At 32.8% G+C, this 20,656-nt stretch overlaps 1 long non-coding RNA gene across 1 annotated transcript in view; it reads right to left on the bottom strand.

The window, feature by feature from the left end:
* Positions 1 to 1,218: 1,218 nt before the first annotated feature.
* Positions 1,219 to 20,656, bottom strand: part of LOC309846498 — a 29,715-nt gene continuing 10,277 nt past the window's right edge. Inside the window, exons 3-4 of the long non-coding RNA XR_014301963.1 lie at positions 7,248 to 7,336; positions 1,219 to 1,253 (exon numbers count right to left, since the gene is read on the bottom strand). This is a non-coding gene — a long non-coding RNA (uncharacterized lncRNA). The remainder of the gene's footprint in view (positions 1,254 to 7,247; positions 7,337 to 20,656) is intronic.

Here is a 20,656-nt window from a genome sequence, read left to right as displayed (position 1 = left end):
GAACTACATCATACAGTTCCATGGTTTATGATCTCAGTGGCAGATTCTGACAACGTTTCAGTGAAAGGTAATAGGCCTAGTGAAAAACCACTCACACTACTTTTGTAAAATATCTGCCTAGGAAAGATGTATTTTCAATTAAGGAGAAATAGACTTGAAACTTATGTTCTTTGAACAAATTACACAATATAAATGAAAGGAACGTACATAGCCCTCATGGGGTAGAGGAAAGACTATCGTATAAATAACAGTGTGAATCACAAGCAAATTTTAATAGCATCTGATTTTTACTGTCAAGTAAATGGATGGCAATATAGACAATAAAGCCTGAAAGATTAGATAATGAGCAAGCACACCAATATGAAAAGGGAGCTATCAGATTTATAGACATATGTTAAGTATTTTATATGTATGTATACAAAGTTGATAAACATTCTTTCCCTTCTTATATTTTCAAATACTTTATTAAGTATGGTAAATTTTCCCCTCAAACCTCACTGGCGTACTGGTAAATTTCTGTAGTGAAAATTGTTTTACATTGGTTTAAAAACAAAACTTTAGCCTATGCTTGGCTTCTGGGAATGTGTGTATGTATGAATGAAAACAATTTAAAATTAAGAGTATAGCAAATCACTTTTGGAAATTTCTAGAGAAAATTACTTTATATGTCTGATAAAATATGATGAAACAAATAATTCTAGAACTTAAGTATTGCATTGCCAAAGTAACTTGAGTTAGCTTCATAAATTTACCAAGTAAACGAGGGATCCATCATTTTAGGTAGGTAGTGCCCTTCAAATTATAAGCCATTTAGTATGTGAACATTTTAGTACAAAGGGACTAACTAGCAAGGGGCTTTGGAAGTGTCAAGTCTGTTGGAAAGAAATTTATTTTATATGAGATAGGTGAACTATTTTTAATATGACAAATTTGCCTTGCATGGAAAAATGGCTTTTTCTGTGGTGCCGTGAAGTTCACCAACAGGCATCTGTAACCATATTACCGAAACTTTCCAAATATTTCCCATGTCAATTTTTATATTTTTTCCTTTATTGTCCAAATTCATCACTCTGACAAGACTCAAATAACTTTCTTTATCACTGTCTTTCCAATCTCAAGCAATATATGCATCTGGAAAAGTCTGTCATTCTCAAACATTTATTTCTATAAAAAAGTTCTTTACAATAAGGCTGAGTTCCTTCAACTCTGTGTTGTAGGGTTTTGTAATTATTGGTAGTCACTCTGACTCTTCACTGTGAATGCCAAAAAAAAAAAATCATTCAGAAGCTATCTCTGAAATTAAAAAATAAGACTTAAGTTAAATCATAAATTACTTAATTCATTATGGCAAAGCTGTGGATTTTTTTGTGAACTTGACTTAAAAGTGAAAGTACTTTAATTAAGTGTACACACACACACACACACACACACACACACAATACATTCGCTTTTAAATAGATTCTCAGAAATGATCAAGATCTTCTATTTAAACAATTCAATATATCCATGACCACTCAGGAAATGATAGATTCATTTGAGTATTATTTCTTTTAAAAGAGTTTAACTCAGTAATACTTAAGGAGACTTGTTAAACTGCAAAAAGAAATGAATCAGAAAATATGGGTAAAACTAATTGAAACTATATAGGGACTAAAATACAAGATCATTCTAAGGAGAAATATTTTGAGGGTGTTTTTTTCCCTGTGACAACTGTTCAGCACTCTTGTGAAACAATACAAGTACTCTGTGTTTAAAAGAAAAAAGATCAAGAAAGCTCTAACTACATAGGCCAGATTCAAGGTAACATCTATAACTTTGAAGCCTTTGTAAAACTGATTCATAGCAAAAGAAGAGCAAGATCATTGGAGTTGCAATGATTCACTCACCAGTTAAATTCTTTTTGTAAAGACAAAACTATTCCTTTTTATTATTTATCATAAATACAAGTCATTGAAATTCAACAGGTATTTATTGAATGTGTTTACCACTTACCACGTACTGATGACACATTAGTGAAGCAAACAGATAACAGATCTCAGCCTTTGTGAAATTTTATATTTTCATAAAACAGAGTAAACATTTAAAATATATATATATATATATATATAGAGAGAGAGAGAGAGAGAGAGCATGAGAGCATGGTAAGTTAAACTGGGAGTGTCAATGGCTTGGTGGTACATCAAATCCACTTTAAAACAGAAAGGTAAAAATAGACATCTTACTACATTGCTAAATTCACTTTAAATTCTAGTAGATTATTTTTAGATTTGTTAGGATTTTCTATTTAAACAATGCTGTTGTATGTGAATAAAAACAATTTTACTTTTTCTTCCTCAATATTTATAACTATTATTTCATTTTCTTGTTTATTGCCTTGGCTAGAACCTCCAGTATGGTGCTGATTAGAAATGATTAGAGTGGATATTCTTACCTTGTTACTGTAAGAGATAAAGTTCCAATATTTTACTAGAGCGAATCATGCTTAGCGAAATAAGTCAAGCAGAGAAAGACAACTATCATATGATCTCCCTGATATGAGGAAGTGGTGATGCAACATGGAGGCTTAAGTGGGTAGGAGAAGAATAAAAGAAACAAGATGGGATTGGGAGGGAGACAAACCATAAGTGACTCTTAATCTCACAAAACAAACTGAGGTTTGCTGGGGGGAGGGGGTTTGGGAGAAGAGGGTGGGATTATGGACATTGGGGAGGGTATGTGCTTTGGTGAATGCCGTGAAGTGTGTAAACCTGGTGATTCACAGACCTGTACCCCTGGGGATAAAAATATATGTTTATAAAAAAATAAAAAATTTTAAATAAAAAAAAAAAAAGTTCCAATATTTTATAATTAAGTCAGGTGCTGACTCTAGGTTTTCTGAAGAAGTTTGGGTCTATATTTTAAAAATAATTATGTCTTGGGATGCCTGGGTGTCTCAGTTGGTTAAGCCACTGCCTTCAGCTCAGGTCATGATCCCAAAGTCCCAGGATTGAGCCCTGTGTTGGACTCCCAGCTCTGCAGGGAGTCTGTTCTCCCTCTGACCTTCTCCCCTCTCATGCTCTATCACACACACTCTCTCTCAAATAAATAAATAAAATCTTAAAAAAAAATAATTATGCCAGAGACAACTGAGTGGCTCAGTGGGTTAAGCATCTGCCTTCAACTCAGGTCATGATCCCCTAGTCCTGGGACAGAGTCCTACATTGGGCTTCCTGCTCAATGGGGAGCCTGCTTCACCCTCTGTTTGTGCTCTCTTTCTCTTTTTGACAAATAAATATTTTTTAAAAAATAAAGAAAATAATTATGCCATTTTCTGAATTTTATTATGCCACTTTTATTCATCTCTTATGTTGTTTCTTTAATGTTAAACCAACCTTGCATTCCTAGTGTAAATCCACCTGGTCATTATGTCTTATATTTTTATGTATTTCTGGATTCCATTTGCTATATGTTGTCTACAAGTTTTGTATCCATGTCCCTGAGGGACATTGGTCTCTAATTTTCTTATCTTGTAATATCTTTGTGAGATTTTGGTGTATTAGTTGTTTTGGCTTCATAAAAACAGGTTGAAAAATATTTCCTCCTCTTACGTTTCTGTAAGAAAAATTTTTGAATTGATACTGTTTCTTAGAAGTTTGATAGAATTTAACAATGAAATCATATAACCTTGAAATATTTTTTATTGAGAGCCTTTTAAATGAATTTGATTTTCAAAATAGCTTTAAGATCATATATATTTTTACTAATCTTTATTTTTCCTGCGTTCTAGGACTTAGCCTTTAGCTAAGAGTCCTCAATTGGATTGTCTGAGAGAAAAAGGAAGGGAAAAGAAAAAATAGAAATCCTCATGTTGATTAGGGGGCATACTCTGTGGTAGCTTTGACCTTAAATCTCTACTCTCCACCAGCAACTGGCCATAGTTTGTTGGCAAACCAGTTCTAAAATCCAAGGAGATATGTTTAATTAGCCCAGCATAAGTTTACAAGTGGCGTTGTAAACTTACTTTACATAAATAAGTAATTTTAATCACTTGGGGTAGCACAGCAATTTTTCATGGTTATTTAAGACATGAAGAAGACTGACTAATACATTTGCCTTCTGTACAGAAGGGACTCGGGGAGCTACCAAAGGTAAGACAAACTCATGGATGTTTTAATATTTGTCTAGGACTTATCTTAAACAACTCAGCACATTTAAAACAATGAACCAAGGAAAACAAGCAACCTAAGTAGAGATTTAGGTCACAATAGCTGAGGAGCTTCATTGAAAATAATCAAACAAGCCTGATCCACATCATGGGCTCTGTGCCTTGCCTCTTGGGTCCTACTCAAAGCTGGCAGTGCAATTTTTCTCTTCCAAGCTTGACCCACTTGTGCATGGTGCTGATAATTATTTCAGTCTAAATTCAGTATTTTAAAAAGCCTCCCAAGTTTTGCATAGTGCTGTATAAGACAATCATTTAAAGAAGTAAAAGTTTAAGTATAAAGTTATGGGAAATCAAACAATGTACATGATGAATTAACTGTATTTGAAGCCTATACTTAGGAATGTCAGATGGAGTCCTAGACCCTTTACTTTTTTTTTTTTTTTTTGTATTAGCTACTAAACCAGGAAAAAATTATTTACTATGTTGCTTTTTCTTGTAAAACTATCAAAAATTTTTCTTATAGTGGGTCATTTATTTGTAAATGGGGTAGAAAAGTTGTTGCAAAAGGCAAAGTTTGGAAAACTAAGTGAAAGAGAAAAAATTCCAAAAGCATAGAACTTAAACTATAATTAAGAAGCTAAGTTTTCCAAAACTATGTTATTAATTAAAAAGACTCCATATAATCTTTTTATTGAAAAGGCTATAAAGTCATTAATTTAAAAGATCCCATGTAGTCTTTTAAAATAAATATACCCCTTAATTCAACAGACTGATAAGAATATTGAAAAAGACTTAAAGTTGTTTTGCCTATAACACAATAATTATAGACATTATGTAAGAATACAAAGCTGTAGCAATAAATCCCGTGTAAAAAGTTATGAAGCATATTAGTGAGGTAGCAACATAGTGACCCATATAATTCATATTAAAGATTATCACTGAGGTGCTTGGGTAGTCAGTTGCTTGAGGCTCTGACTCTTAATTTCGGCTCAGGTCATGATCTCAGGATCATGAGACTAAATCCTGCATCAGGCTCTGTGCTGAGCCAAAAGTCTGCTTGGAATTTTCTTTCTCCTGCCCTTTTCTAACACCTCCAGGCTCTCTCTCTCTTTCTCTAAAATAAATAAATAAATCTTAAATAAAAAATATTTTCCTTAGTTATTGGCTGAAAGTTCCGCAGTTTTGTTCATTTCAATTCTTTGCTGTTAAAAAACATGCTAAATATTCCAAAGTATTCCAGATTAGGGAAATGTCATTAACTCAAAAGTTAACCACATGATGATTATTAAGAAAAAACTTACTTTATGAATACTAAGACATTTTAATTAAATCCTTTGTAAAATAGAAATGAAAGATATAAATAATTTAAGAGTCAGGTCGATGAATTAAGATAAAATAATGAAAGGAAAAAATGAAATATGGTTATCGAGAGTTGTGTCCTTAACTGACAGAGTAAATGATGATTAATGCTTTTAAAATTAATAAAACATATTCCCTATCAAGACTCAAAATAGGATATGAATGCACATTTTATTATTCATCATTCCATAAGGTTATCATTTTGGGGAAAAGTAACAATTATATGTATAGATAGATAGATATAGATGTAGACATATAGACAAATGCAGGACATATGAAATAAAAAAATTAAGAGTCTAATTTCAAAAAAGTTAACATATACTTCAAGCAAAAATAAACATCCCAAGTGTAATAACAGCTCTTTGATATATTTTCTAGGATTATTTATTTAGTAGTTACAAAATACAACATTTATAGCATTTCAGGGTTTCAGGCTTTCAAGAAACCCATAATTTCTATGACATATATATCATCCCAGATCATTATAGATAAAAATTTCCCTCAAATTAGTAAAATTGTGAAATTAAATCAAGGCAAAACTATAAATATTTGCAAATAAAATATTACTATTGTCATTTTTTTTTTTGCTTTATAAACATATCCTCATGTAAAAATAAATAAATAAAATCAGCAATAAGTTAGAATTATACTCATTAGTTTGAGGAATTAAAAGGCAATATATCTACAGTGGTTTAATTCTCCAGTATCTTGATGTTAAAGTATTCAGCACAGCTTTTCAAATGAAAGAGGAAATTCTGACCCAGATCACTTTCTGAGATGTGTGGGAGTAGAGAGGTGTTAGGCTCAGAGTGAAATAATAGCTACCACAGAAGACTGAGACTCCTTCACTTCCTAAACCAGGTAATCTGACTCCCTGAAGACTATTCACTTGGTCCCATATTAGGTGCTTGACCCCAAGTTTACAACCACGAGAAAGGGGGCCAAGATACCTATAACAAATGTAGCTCTCACTGAGACTGAAGAGGGAATTTCATGTGATCTACTAGTACTGATCAATAAAGACCTTCAGTTTTAAACATGGCACCACAACAAAGAATCAAGTATTTGAGGAAATTAGAATCATGAAAGAGAATCAATCACAGAAAGAGCACAGTTAGAGCCCCTGGGTGGCTCAGTAAGTTAAGTGTCTGATCTTGGCTTCGGCTCAGGTCATGATCTCATTTAGGGTTGTGAGATCCAGGCCCTGACTGAGCTCTGTGCTCAGGGCAGAGTCTGTTTGAGATTCTTTCCCTCTCCCTTTGCCCCTCCCCCCCTAAAAGAAATAAAATATTTTAAAAAGCATAGAAAAATTAATATACAGAATAAGAGTAATTATTAGAGAAATAAAAGATAAACACATGTAATTCAAATCCACTGAGATTACTGAGAGGGTGTTATAAGAAGTTACTTGTTATATAAAAATGAAACACTTAGAGCACTGAAAATTAAAAACCTGGTGGGTAAAATTAAAAAAGAAACAGATAATAATAATAATAATAATAATAAAGAAAACAGACCATAAAATAAACCTGAACAGACTTAATATTAGGAGAAACATATCCAAAGATTGAATCTTGATTTGGTCAACAGATTGTCTCATAATATTCCATGAAAAGATAAGGAGATGAGAACATTAGGACAATATTGCAAGTTGGACAATCTCTCTAATAAGAGTTGTAGGAAGATTGAAGGAAATGGAGAAAAGAAAATACAAAATAAGTAATTTTCTTGAGCTGAATGAAACCTCAAGCTAGGTTGTTGGTGTTGGTAGTGAAGGAGATCTACAGACTACGTGTAAAAATTGAACAATTCCGAAGCTTCATAAAGAGTTTCCTATGAAGAAAGACCGCAAACACAAGATGATTTTTGTCAAAGGAATCATAATTAAGCTAGCAGAGGATTTATGTTTTGTAACTCAGGATATTAAAAAAAAATGGGAATATTTTAAAATCCAAAACAAAATGGTAAATGTAGAATTTTATTTACTTCAAAACATCATTAACTTCTGAGGGCAAGTTAGTGACATATTCCAGCTTGCAGGATGGTCAGAAAGTCTTTCAAAAACAGTAAATAATCTACTCTAACAAAATAAGAAAGCATGAGGTCAAGAGTTATTGAACTCATAAAATATGAAAAACAGGGTTGAAAAAAGAAGCCAGCAAAAAATAGAGTTAAGTATACTTGACAGACAGTATGACTACAAACCTTGAGACAATCAACAAAATTTATATCTAGAAAAGTAGAAGCATATTGAAAATATAATAAAAACCAGAAACTAAAACTCAAGAAGATTTCAACAAAATATGGGATATTGGAAGGAAAAGGAGAAAGTGACAGCTTGCAAAAAGTATTTTTATTTGGAAGGAAATGTTATAGTTGCTGATTAGTTCTCCATGTTGATGGAGAAATATGTTTAAATATTAAACAAATGTTTAATATAAATGTTACATAAATAATGGTAGAGCCACCATATTAGCACTGGATCATCTACCTCAAAACTATTTTTTACATGAGGAATTAATAAAGCTCTGTCTTTTTAGATTATTTATTCCTATATACAGCAGAAGCTGATTCTGACTGATGTGTCTTCTCTTTGAGTGAAAAAAATAAGCTCACCATGTTTTTTCTTTTTTAATCACTTGAGATTTTAGCTTCTATTTCTGCTAATTTTTTACAACTCCCTTTAGATGTTATAATACATCATTTTTCCTCCTCCTGATTGTTTCTTGTATACCATCTTCTACTTAATATATTTTTCTTGATAAAATGCATCCTCTAGTTACATTTTTTACGATAGTATTTTGAAAACAGTATCTTCTTACATTCAATGTTATAAGTAGGAAAGCTAGGATCAATATGATTTCTGTCATAGCAAACTTGTATAATTTTTCTCTTTTACTTTGGAGTTCTAAGATTTTGCTATGGCATTTCTAAGAGTGATTTTTGGATATTCTGCTTGGGACTTGGTATGCCCTTTCCATTACAGGATTTTAAAATAATATTTATTTTAATTGATTTTATTTTTTTTAAACAATACATTCTTCTTTCTAATTTGCCTTTTATTTTTCCTGTAAGAACATATAGGTTTCACTCCCTTAGCATATTTGAATTATATAATATGATTTCAGTTATATAATGAGTTGATAACTATATACACTACTTTTTTTAATGGGAATTATGTTGTGTGGGAGGAGTACCAATTGTCCTGATTGTTCTGGACCTGGAAGTTGATCGTTTATAGCAAGTCTAATATGTGGTTGTGTGTGGTGAAACTTCCCCCTGAAAAATGCTTTGGTTTGACTTTTGTCCTGAGGTAACTTGAGCTGATGTGGCAAGGCAGCCCAACTGATACAAACATAGAATTTCTGGATAAATTATAACAAGTTTCAAAAGAAATAACTTCCTTAAGCAAAGTGAAATTTTAGATGCTAGAAACAAAGAGAAAAATCAAAACCAGTTCAGAAAGTGAGAGTTGGTAATGCCAATGGCCCTCAGGAGTTTGGGACTTAGATATGGACCCTAATAGGTGGACACTGAGGTTTTCCCTTGGATCTCTAGAAAGGAAGAGACTGGAAAGGGAATCTGTAACATAAAACTTCCAGGTCCAAAGAGCTGTAGCCCCGGTGAGTAGGAGCTAGACATCTTCATTCTCTTTCTTGGGAATCAGAACACAAAAGCTGTCTTTAGGTGGAAAAAGTGAGAAATCCAGTAGAACTTGATGTAGAAGGAATTAGAAGGATAAAAAGTAAAATATGTGAATTCAGCGTCACTGGCTCCTTCAGAATACAGGCAAACAAAGAAGTACTCTGTAAAAGAACTTCCAAATTAGGGACAGGGTTCACTTGTATTTAAAAAAAAAAAAGTAATAATAGAGATGATCTCACAATGACAGTATTACATTTTGCACTGGGAAATCACTCAAAAGGTGAAAGATTCAGTAAACACAACAAACAGAAAAATAGTATACCAGGAATGGAATATCAGAAAGTTCTGAAAAAAATTCTGAAGACTCACAGGGATCATTGGTTGTTAATGAGCTGAAGCTATTAGTGTCTTAAATTGTTTGATCTTCAGTATTTACAGATCTTCCCTATGACAAAATTAAATTAATTGAACTATCTAAAAAATACATTTTAATAATTCCTATTTTAGAATAATATAAAAATTCTAAGAATAATATTAAAAATCAATGTAAAGGTTTGGTTTGTACCTCTGTAATAAAAGTTCCTAGGCAAAATAAAACAGAAAATTACAGAACATTATTATCATGCTTTTTGTCCCATGGAGGTCAAAACAATTTTTTTAACCTAATTTTTTACACTTTTTTAAAAATACTAGTATGTACCTATAGGTAAATTAATTTATCTGACCATGAGTAGTAGATATTGACATCATTATAAATTGCTTTTGTATCTTAACACTGGTCACAGTTTATGAAAATATATCAGATTTCTATAAAAGAAGATTTTTCTCAAAGATCTACATTATCACTTTCTGTTTTCCTACTTTGTATGTTATGTTTTGTGTGTCTATGTATAAGTTTAAAATACTTAATAATAGAACATTGATGCATAGGCAGTGAGGTTTGTATGGCATTAAATGGTATGTAATAAATAGGAAAGCAATCAGGTAATATATTGAAATCAAATTTTATTTTTTTCCATCACTAGTTAAATTAGTTAAAAACATAAAGAACATGATTTCCAGACTAGATACTTTTTAAGTTTTTCATAAAATAAATGAGACAAGAATTAATTTGATATTAAAATAGCTAGAATATTCAAATCAGACCTGGTAAAGTTTAGAGAAAAGGTGGTCAAGTACTTTTTTCTAAAAAATAAATAATCTACACAACAAAGGCATCTTTTATCACAATTCAGTATATACACTGGCAAGCATATATACATGATTGGAAACTGATTTTCATATTTATCCTTATATATACAATACGATATAAAAATCTTTCTTCTACTTTATTTTTTAAAGGCTTAAGTGATTATTTTAATCACCTAATTGATTTTATGATCTACTAAAAGTCCTTAATAAATCAGTTTTAAAAGCCACAGATCTAAATTAATCTATTTATCTTAGAGATTAAAGAGGAAGATCCCTGAAAAACAAACTCCCTGAAGTACTTGTGCTGGAATTTGGTAAAATCTAATTTTTTTATTGTTAGTCCCTTTATTTTTCCCCATAAAATATTATTCTGTTCCACTTAGAAGCATAAGCATAATAAGAACACATGTAATTTAATTTGACTATTATGTGAAGAGATTTCATAATAAATTTCTGAAATCTAAAGGGCTGACCTCTTCCAGGTTAATAGCATAAAACAGCATTTTGTGGAAAAGTTAAGTCTTTTGTATTTTGAACTCTAGCCACTCATTTCAGAAGAGGGTGGAAGTCACTGAAAGTTATATTCCAGGGAATCTGGGAGGCCAGAGAAGGTCAGGCCATTTGCTTTTGCAGTTTAAGTTTGTATGATTTTGACTCATTCCCACTCTTGAGGTAGGATGTACTATGTTCTGACATACTCCTAGTTCTGACACACTAAATAGACCACTAAATAGACCTCTTTCTTACTCATTAATGTATTTAAATTTTATCAAATTCTTAGTGCGTGTTAAGCCAAGTACTACAAAAGACAGTAATGACCAACACGCAGGCACTATACTACAGCAGATCACTGAATTTTGGTAGAAGTTAGATCAGGCTGCCTATTGAGAATGTTTCCCAAATCCTCATCTCCTCAAAATGATTCTTTCATGTGTTCTGCTCTCCTGATTTGACACAGTTTGTCTATGTATTAACTACCTTCCAGGATTTACTTGGAGCAGAAAACATGAGATAAATGACTATGGGGTGCCTGGGTGGCTCAGTCTGTAAGCGTCAGACTCTTGGTTTCTGCTCAGGTCATGATCTCTCTCTCAGCCACCTGGGTGGTTCAGCAGGGAGTCTGCTTGAGATTCTCTCCCTCTGCCCTGCCCCTGTCCACAGGCTCTCTCTCTCTTTCTCAAATAAATAAATAAATCTTTCTAAAAAAATGACTATGCTTATACATAGATAGGTTTCATAACAGGACTGGGAATGTTTTATGTAAAAAGAAAATACTATCCTAATGCCATAATGCATTGTACTAGAAGCACAATTATGAAGGTGTTTTTGTTTTTGTTTTTCTAAAGGTTCATTTATTTATTTAGAGCTGGGGGGAGGGGTGGCAGAGGGAGAGACAGGGCATGGGAGGGGAGAGGTCAGAAGGAGAAACAGATTCCTAGCTGAACAGGGAGCCCTATGTGGGACTCCATCCCAGAACTTTAGGATCACGACCTGAGCCGAAAGCAGTTGCTCAACCAACTGATCCACCCAGGTGCCTGAGAGAGAGAGACTCAAGCAGATTCCTGCTGAGGACAGAGCCTGACATGGGGCCTAATCTCAGTACCTTGGGATCATGACCGAAGCCAAAATCCAGAGTTGGTCACTTAACCGACTGACCACCCAGGTAACCCTAAGGAGGTATTTTTTTATGGTTCCTTTGCTAGATTACTCATTTTAAGAAATTTAAACTCAGATGATTCATTTTTGAGGGGAGTATAGAAATCAATAGTAGGATGTTCACAGATTCTGCATAGGGTATTTAGAAAAAAAAAAAAAAAATATATATATCCAAATATCCCTTAGGGCATGGTCAATCTCCAACAATGCTCCTATTCCAAAATGGTTTTCATAGTTGATAATAACAAAATCAGATGACAAAAAACCAGTCTAAGAAGTAAATAAAATTCTCAATGAGAATATTATTGAAGATAAAATATCGAGCCAGTCATATAAAGAGTTAAATGACCTGAGGGTTGCTGGGGGTAGGTGGGTTGGAAGAAGGGGGGCGGGGTTATGGACATTGGGGAGGGTATGTGATTTGGTGAGTGCTGTGAAGTGTGTAAACCTGGCGATTCACAGACCTGTACCCCTGGGAATAAAAATATATGTTTATAAAAAAAAAAGTTAAAAAAAAAAGAGTTAAATGACAAATTAAAACTTTAGTATAAATGAAAGTATAATGGTACAGTTAGTGGGGGGAATCTAAGTTGAGAAAGAAAATAAACTAATCAAAAACAACAGAAATAAAATCTACAAAATAGGTTGATATCATCTAAGACAAAGAACAGTATACAAAGAAATGAGCAAAAAGAAAAGTTATAAAAAAGTTATATATACCAAGCCAGCTAACTCAGCAAACTAAAACTGAGTGGAGAACAGGACAGAAGGCAGAGGAGCATTCTAGATGTTTACAGTGTTACAAACCAATAGCAACTATATAATTGTCTTCTAAAACCTGGTTATTCCTGATAGTCTTTCCCCAAGGAGAATCTAAGGAAAGAAATTAACTCATTAACTCACTTAAATTTTTTCATCCTTTTTTTTTTTTTTTTAAGATTTTATTTATTTATTTGACAGAGATCACAACTAGACAGAGAGGCAGGCAGAGAGAGAGAGAGAGGGAAGCAGGCTCCTTGTTGAGCAGAGAGCCCGATGCGGGTCTTGATCCCAGGACCTTGAGATCATGACTTGAGCCGAAGGCAGGGGCTTAACCCACTGAGCCACCCAGGTGTCCTTCATCCCTTTTTTAATGATAAAGTATTTCAAACAAAGAGATATAAAACTTGTATTTTTCCTCATAAATATAACATGTTCCAAATATTTAAATAAAGTTACGTAATGGTAAACAAATTTTTGTCTACTGATACATCAAATCTTACCATTATCCATATTTGCTTCAGATATTTTGTTATTTAATTTTTAAAATTTTATTTATTTGACAAAGAGAGATACAGTGAGATAGGGAACACAAGCAGGAGGAGTGGAAGAGGGAGAATTAGGCTTCCTGCTGAGCAGGGAGCCCAATGCAGAACGGGGTACCAGGACCCTAGGTTCATGCCTGGAGTCAAAGGCAGACAATGACAGAGCCACCCAGGCCCCACGCCCCCCCCCCCCCGATCAATATTTAATAGAATATAAAACATTAAAGTTAAGGCTAGAGGTCTGTTTAAAAGATCTCATTTGCCTTATTCACACTGTAGAAGTAACTACTATTTTATGGCTGTTATATATTTCACTACAAACATATGCTATCAATTTTACTATAGTTATATAGACATTAATGATATGTAATACTGGAGTTTGTTGTAGCTTTATTAAAATGTGCATAAATGTTATTATAGGTTATTCATTATTGTGTAACTTATAGCATTAATCTTTAAAATACATACATTATTTATTTATGTACCTAGGACATTCACCTCACCTCAACTATGGTCTTTTTTTTTTTTAAGATTTTTATTTTATTTATTTGACAGAGAGAGATGACAAGCAGGCAGAGAGGCAGGCAGCGAGAGAGGAGGAAGCAGGCTCCCTGCTGAGCAGAGAGCCCGATGTGGGGCTCGATTCCAGGACCCTGGGATCATGACCTGAGCCGAAGGCAGCGGCTTAACCCACTGAGCCACCCAGGTGCCCCTCAACTATGGTCTTCTATTTTGATATCTGAACATGTTACTTTATTTACCAGTTTCCCTATTTATGAGTCTATAAATGATTTATATGAGATAATACATTACATATACATACACATATATATATGTATACACACATATCAAAATAATGCATTTTCTCTTTCTCACTAACAACAAATTCTTTTGATGCACAACTACATATGGAACTAATGGATCATAAAGAATTTGCCTCTTCCCTTTACTACATATGACCAAATTTTTATATAAAATTCTTTCCCACCAACATATGACTACTAACAATGTAAATGTTGCCAGTTCCTTACAGCCTCATTGATATTTTATATTATCAGTCTTATAATTATGCCAATCTGCTTAATATGACAGTAAACTATTGTTTTAGGTTGTGTTTTCCTAATTATTAGCAAGACTGAGCATTTTTTCATATGATTATGATCATTTAGATCTCCTCTATGAATGGACTGTTGAAACTTTTCTCCTGTTTTAAAACTTTTGGGTTGCTTGTCTTTTCTTATTGATTGAAACAAATTCCATTATATAGTCTAAATATTAACCTATGGTCAGCAATCAATGTTACACTTATCTTTCATTTATTTTGTCCAGTATGTTGGCAGTCTTTACATTTTCGTGAATCTACCATCTACCTAATTTGTGATATACACAATGGCTTTATAAACACTATTTATAATATATATTAAAATACATTTCTATTATATGTTACTGGTATAGGGAATTCTATATTTTTTCTAATAGTTTTGTTTTCAGTTTTAATATTTATATTTTTATTGCATATGGAATTGATTTTTATATATGTTCAGATGAGGAATATAATTTAGTTTTTCTGTCCATGGAGATGACATTTATTTAAACATTACTGGATAGTTTATCATTTTTTTCACTGATTTATAATGCCGGTTTTTTTGTGCACAGGTCTATGTTGTGAATTATGAGACAGCCCCACCTTGTAACACTGGCAATATAAGCTTAGAATAATTTCATATACTTGAGAAATTTTCTTTTTCCCCACTTATTTTATACTATAGCTTGTATAATATGTACTTGTGTATCTTTAAGTTTTGATAGGACTCACTTTAAAACCATCTGTAGCTCTCTCTCTCTCTTTTTTAAAAAAAAAAAAAAGCAAAAGAGAGCACCCATGTGTGTGGTGGGAGGGAGGGATAGAGCGAGTGAGAGAGAGAATGGTAAGCCCACTTTGGGTACCAACTCAGGAGGGTTCAGCATGAGGCTCAATGCAGGGCTCAGTTTCACAGTCCTGAGATCATAACCGGAACAGAAACCAAGAGTCAGACGCTTAATGAACTGAGCCACCCAGGTGCATGTATCTGGGACTTTAAAGACAAAAAGTTCTTCAATTACAATTACTTAATAGTTATTGTTGATACAGATAAAAAAGTTCTTCAATTACAATTACTTAATAGTTATTGTTGATCCAGATAATTTTTTCCTATTCATGTTAAAATATATATATATATTTGGAATTATATATCTTTTTCCTTTCATTTGTTTATGCAAATATTCTTTTTCATCATCAGACTCACTAAAAACTTAACTTTTAATAAATTTTAAGAGATAAGATAAATTTCTGTATTATTTTCTTATTTTTGTTACTTATTATGTTAATTTAGCCATTATATTTATTATTGATCTTTTCTGGGTGTCTTTAGGTTTGTCCATTTAAATTTTTCTTTTTCCCCCCTACTTCTTAAATATTTAGATCACTTTCCCCAATATTTCTTATTTTCTGGTAAATGATAACAAAATCACCTCTAAGTAAATATTTTTGTTCTGCAAAATCTGTCATATATAGTGGTGAATTTTCATTCAAGGTTATAGATTTTGTATTTGCTCTTATGATTTCCTCTGTAACTCACTTTCAATTTAATAGAAGAGTTTGGGGGCACCTAGGTGGCTCAGTCAGTTAAGCTTCGGTTCGGGTCATGGTCCCAGGGTCCTGGGAGGGAGGCCACATCGGACTCCCTGCTCGACCGGGGGCCTGCTTCTCCCTCTCCCTCTGTCTGCCGCTCTGCCTGTTATGTGTTCTCTCTCTGTCAAGTAAATAAATAAAATGTTAAAAAAATAGTTTATTGTTGATTCTAAAACTTTTCTCTATGTTTCTATTACCGATTTCTAGTTTTGTTCCATTAGAATTATGGATCTTAGTCTATGTAAAGTTGGTTATGTTTTTCTATTTCAAAATCTGATGTAATAATATATAAATCAAATATGTTGTTTAATAAATGTTAATGATAAACAAATACTCATTATCCCAACGCTCACCTGAAGATCTAAAACACTAGCTTTTCCAAAGACTGCTTATTCTCCCTTCCATATCCCTTCCCTTTTACTCTATGGTAATAGAAGTTCTAGCTCTGCACACAGATGTAGAGTTAAACACTAGAATTTCAAATCTATATTAAAGCTTGATGTGGTGATATGATTAGATTCTCAGTAAAATGATAACAGAGACAGTGACCTATGAATCCTTTAAACTTTACTTTTTTAAAAAAGGATAATAATTTATGTCTCTCCTTTCTTTTTTCCCAGTCCTACGGGCTAGTAGAATGATGTAGTTTTGTGCTATCTTTAAAAATGCAAATTAAAGGTGTCTTGTTCAACAGCGCTGTCCAGATCCCCTATAAGCACAGGACTTTGCCATTTGCACTGGAGAAAGAAAGAGAGACAGACTGAGACACGGAGAGAGAAGGAGAGGGACAAAGGGCGTCAGGGAGGGAGAAAGAAGAAAAAGGAGAATGAGGAAGAGGAGAATAAGAAGGAGAGAAAGAAGAAGAGTAAGGAGAGAAAAGAAGGAGGAAGAGGAGGAGGAGAAGGATGAGAAGAAAAAGAAGGCAGAAGGAGGAGGAGGAAGGAGAGGGAGGAGGAGGAGGAGGGGGAGGAGGAGGAGAGGAAAACAACAAGGGGAAGAAGAGGAAAAAGTAAGAATTTTTCTTAGTTAAGCTACTATATTACTATATTTTGGAGTTTCTTTTTCCAGCAATATAATATGAATGCTAGATAATGCTCTACTATGATTGATAAACTTCTTGTGTATTCTCTCCTGATCCTTTCCAATGCCTCTCTCACTTGAATCATAAACACCATCTTGACATTTTCATTATTTCCATGCTTTTAAACTTATGTGGGTCAGCACCTGACAAAGTTATGAAATCAATGAAAGAAACGATGTTAAATTATTTATTTATTATATTTCCAGGGGAAAGGTCATTATCCCTTTTCTAAGTATAAAGTATGTTGTTTATTTGACCCACAACTATCTCTCATTGGTCTGTGCCAATGATTTTAGTCATTGTAGTTACTTGTAGTTACTGATGGAAATGATTAAACTATCCTCAAGTGAAAAGTCCAAAAGAAAGAATAAATTCTGATTGTATGACCTGGTCATAGAAGAAGACCTACTTATGCCACTATTATTTATGTCACTATTATTAAATATATGCACTTTAATAATGACTGTGACATAACTTTTCCCTTTCTTAAAAAGAAATAAAAAAGAGGTGAATAAACCTACTTCGGGTTTCCTGACTTGTAATCTCTGACTCATCAATTCAGTGAGAATGTCAATCTAGCATTAAGCTGCTGCAGTCAGAGGGTTTACTTTCTTCTTTCCTTTTTCTCAAGAGATCATAGTCCAGCATGGTTTAATTGTCAAACAACTAGAAATATTTTCTTATATTTTAGTTGTTTCCTATGTTTTAGTTGTTCAGTTGCTTCATGTAGCTGAGAACTTCATATTCTAGTTGTTTAATATATTTCTAATTGTTTAAAGCAAGAGAGTAAATCTTTCACTCTTATTCCGTCTTGGTGGGGAACAGAAATCAAAGCATTTTCATTACCTCATACATTTTTTCTCATTGATTTATAGGATATCTTTGTGTATTCTGTATAGTAGAATTAAATATATGTATTGCAAAAATCTTTTTCTCATCTCATTTGTCTTTTCAGTTTTCAGTAGATGTAATGGATTTTTTTTTTTTTTAGTGCAGACTGTTTAAGAGTCTCTAATTAACCAGTGGTCATGAAGGCCTTCTCCTATGTTTTCTTTCAGATGCTTTATTATTTTACTTTTCTCATTTGTGTCCACGATTCACTATGAATAAATTTTAGTGCTTATATGAGCTACTTTTTTTCCAAAAAGATATCTAATTAATCTGTCATTATTTATGGAAGAGATCATGTTTATCCACTTGCAATTCAGCACTTTTGCAAGAACACATGTGACCGAAAATATAATCCTGGTCTTTCTCTGCTGAATGTTGGTGCATTTGTCTATCCTTGTACAAAAAGACACCACACACTATATTAAGTATGGTGAATATTAAGTTTGATAACATGAGTCCTCCAACTTCGTTCTTTTAAAATATTGTGCTACCCACCCAAGATGTCTTAACTTCCAAATTCACGTTAGAATCAGCTTGTCAGTTGCAGAGATTTAAATGTTAACAATATTGATTCTCTTCCAATATAGAAACCTGTATATTTTCCTACTTATTTCTTTCTTCTTTAAATTAAGCCTAGAAGATTATTTCTTTTTTAAATTACTTGCTCCATTCCTTGTAGCTCTACAAATAGGTGGTTTTATCCAGAAGCTTGCTTATATTCAAGTTAAATTTACTACCTTAATTTTAAGGACAATTTTTGTATGCCCCATATAAAGTTACAGAAGTAATATACATTTGCCATGATCCATTGATTGAAACAAAAGGTTTCGTAGGAACATTCACCCCTGCTGCAGAAAAGCAACATTTATCATGTACAGACTTCTGCTGTCCTTTCTCATACCAATTTAGACTACCATACAGTCAATCTCCATTATCTTTTTTTTACATGAATAACATCATGTTAATCACATTGCAATTGAATTTGTTTTTGTAAAATAAAACACGACTAATAAAACATGACCATTTCTGCTACTCAAGAGATCAGGGCTACGGTGTTTTTTCACGTATGTTGCAAAATTCTACTTTCTAAGAAAGTTGATAATACAATCAAACATTTTCCTACCAATGGACAGTATGCTTGCTTCCAATTCAACCATAATGCACATGTCAGGATGACTCTACATCACTGATGGGCACAGTAAGCACTTCTGTGCTTGTTATGCTTTCAGAGCACTGCATTCTATACTGTTACTAAAGAGTGGATTTTATATATCTAGTTCTTGTTTATATATGGTTATATAATTCTTTGATTTGAGTAAACAGAATCCTGAAACCACTAAAATCTCAACTATTTTATTTCATTGCTTGGTTGCACTTTGTATTTCTTTGTTTCTCTGAAGACATTTTAATATATTTCTATTTGGCTCTGAGACAGCTTAATGCCTCCATTCAGACCCTTAAATCATTATTTTTTCTATTTTGAATAAATAAGGGTCTTCACTCCACTGCACACGTCACTAAGGTTGTAGCTAAGTTTTTCATCAATCTCTTTACAGCCTGATTGAATTTTTTTTTCCATATTCTTCCTTCTTGGCAGAGCTGTAGATCTTCCAACTGAATATGTTTTCGAAGTTTAAGGCACAAAAATAGTTTTATTTAGAAATCACTCAAATAAAACTTTTGCTACTTTACTTCTTATAATGAGAAGGAAGCATGGCCTTAGAGTTTTGTCTTAGTTACTATGAAACCAACAAATCTAGAAGATACTTATAGTTCTCAAGATTTAAAAATCTTACTTATGAACAATTTAAAAAATAAGAACAGAAGTAAAAGAAGCAAATATATCAATATTCATGAGCTAGAAAATTTAGCTTTTGAACCAGGGAAGATATTTGCAAAGATGCACTTCACACATTGTTTCGATTACTGTTTTCATATATACTTAGAACCTCCAAATATTTTATTGTATCTATTTACACTAGGTATACAACAGATGTTGAGCTGTGTAAATCTGCTTCCAAAACAGATGAATCAAACAGAAAATTCATGAAAATTTAATAAACTATTTTCTTCAATTACTGTTAATAAAATCGTTTTGGTGTGGTGCTATTTAAGCCCCACTTAATTCCATTCTTTCAGTAGTACGTGAAAGATCAAAGTCCAGCATGTGGAGACATAAAGCCCTCTTCAGGTAAAAACCCTAGGAATTAAAGCTTAAATTTATGATTCTAGTAGAAAAACACCTTGCATCACCTCTTTGACTTCTTTATTGATGAAAGATCTAAAACTGAGAATCTCTCAAGACTGTCCCAAAACTGACAGTGTCAATGAAGGAGACAGCTTTCCTAAGAGCCTTGGATCAAACAGAAGATGATTCAACATGGACAGGTTCAAATCAAAAACCTTCATTCTAGATCAAGAATTCTAAATGTCAGAAACCATCGGTGGTCACATTCTTTCTTGTTTCTTGGTTATCAAATTTTAGGGTGTACAGGTGCTGCTTGTCCATGAATATAATTTTACAGAGCAAGAATCTAGACAGAGTTTTACATTTGGTATCATAAGCATGAGTTGCAAAAATAAAAAAGTGTTATTGTAAGCATGAGTTGCAAAAAAAAAAAAGTAAAAATTAGAGTTACAGTCTAAGCTTCCTATATTAAAACTTCCCCTTTTGATACTATTTAGGCAGAATTGAACAAATATAAAAAGGAAAC

Source organism: Mustela nivalis (genome assembly GCF_964662115.1).
Source record: "Mustela nivalis genome assembly, chromosome: 13".
Taxonomy (NCBI): Eukaryota; Metazoa; Chordata; class Mammalia; order Carnivora; family Mustelidae; genus Mustela; species Mustela nivalis.
The sequence above is the reverse complement of the archived record's forward strand: the minus strand, read 5'-3'. Positions and strand labels throughout refer to the sequence as shown.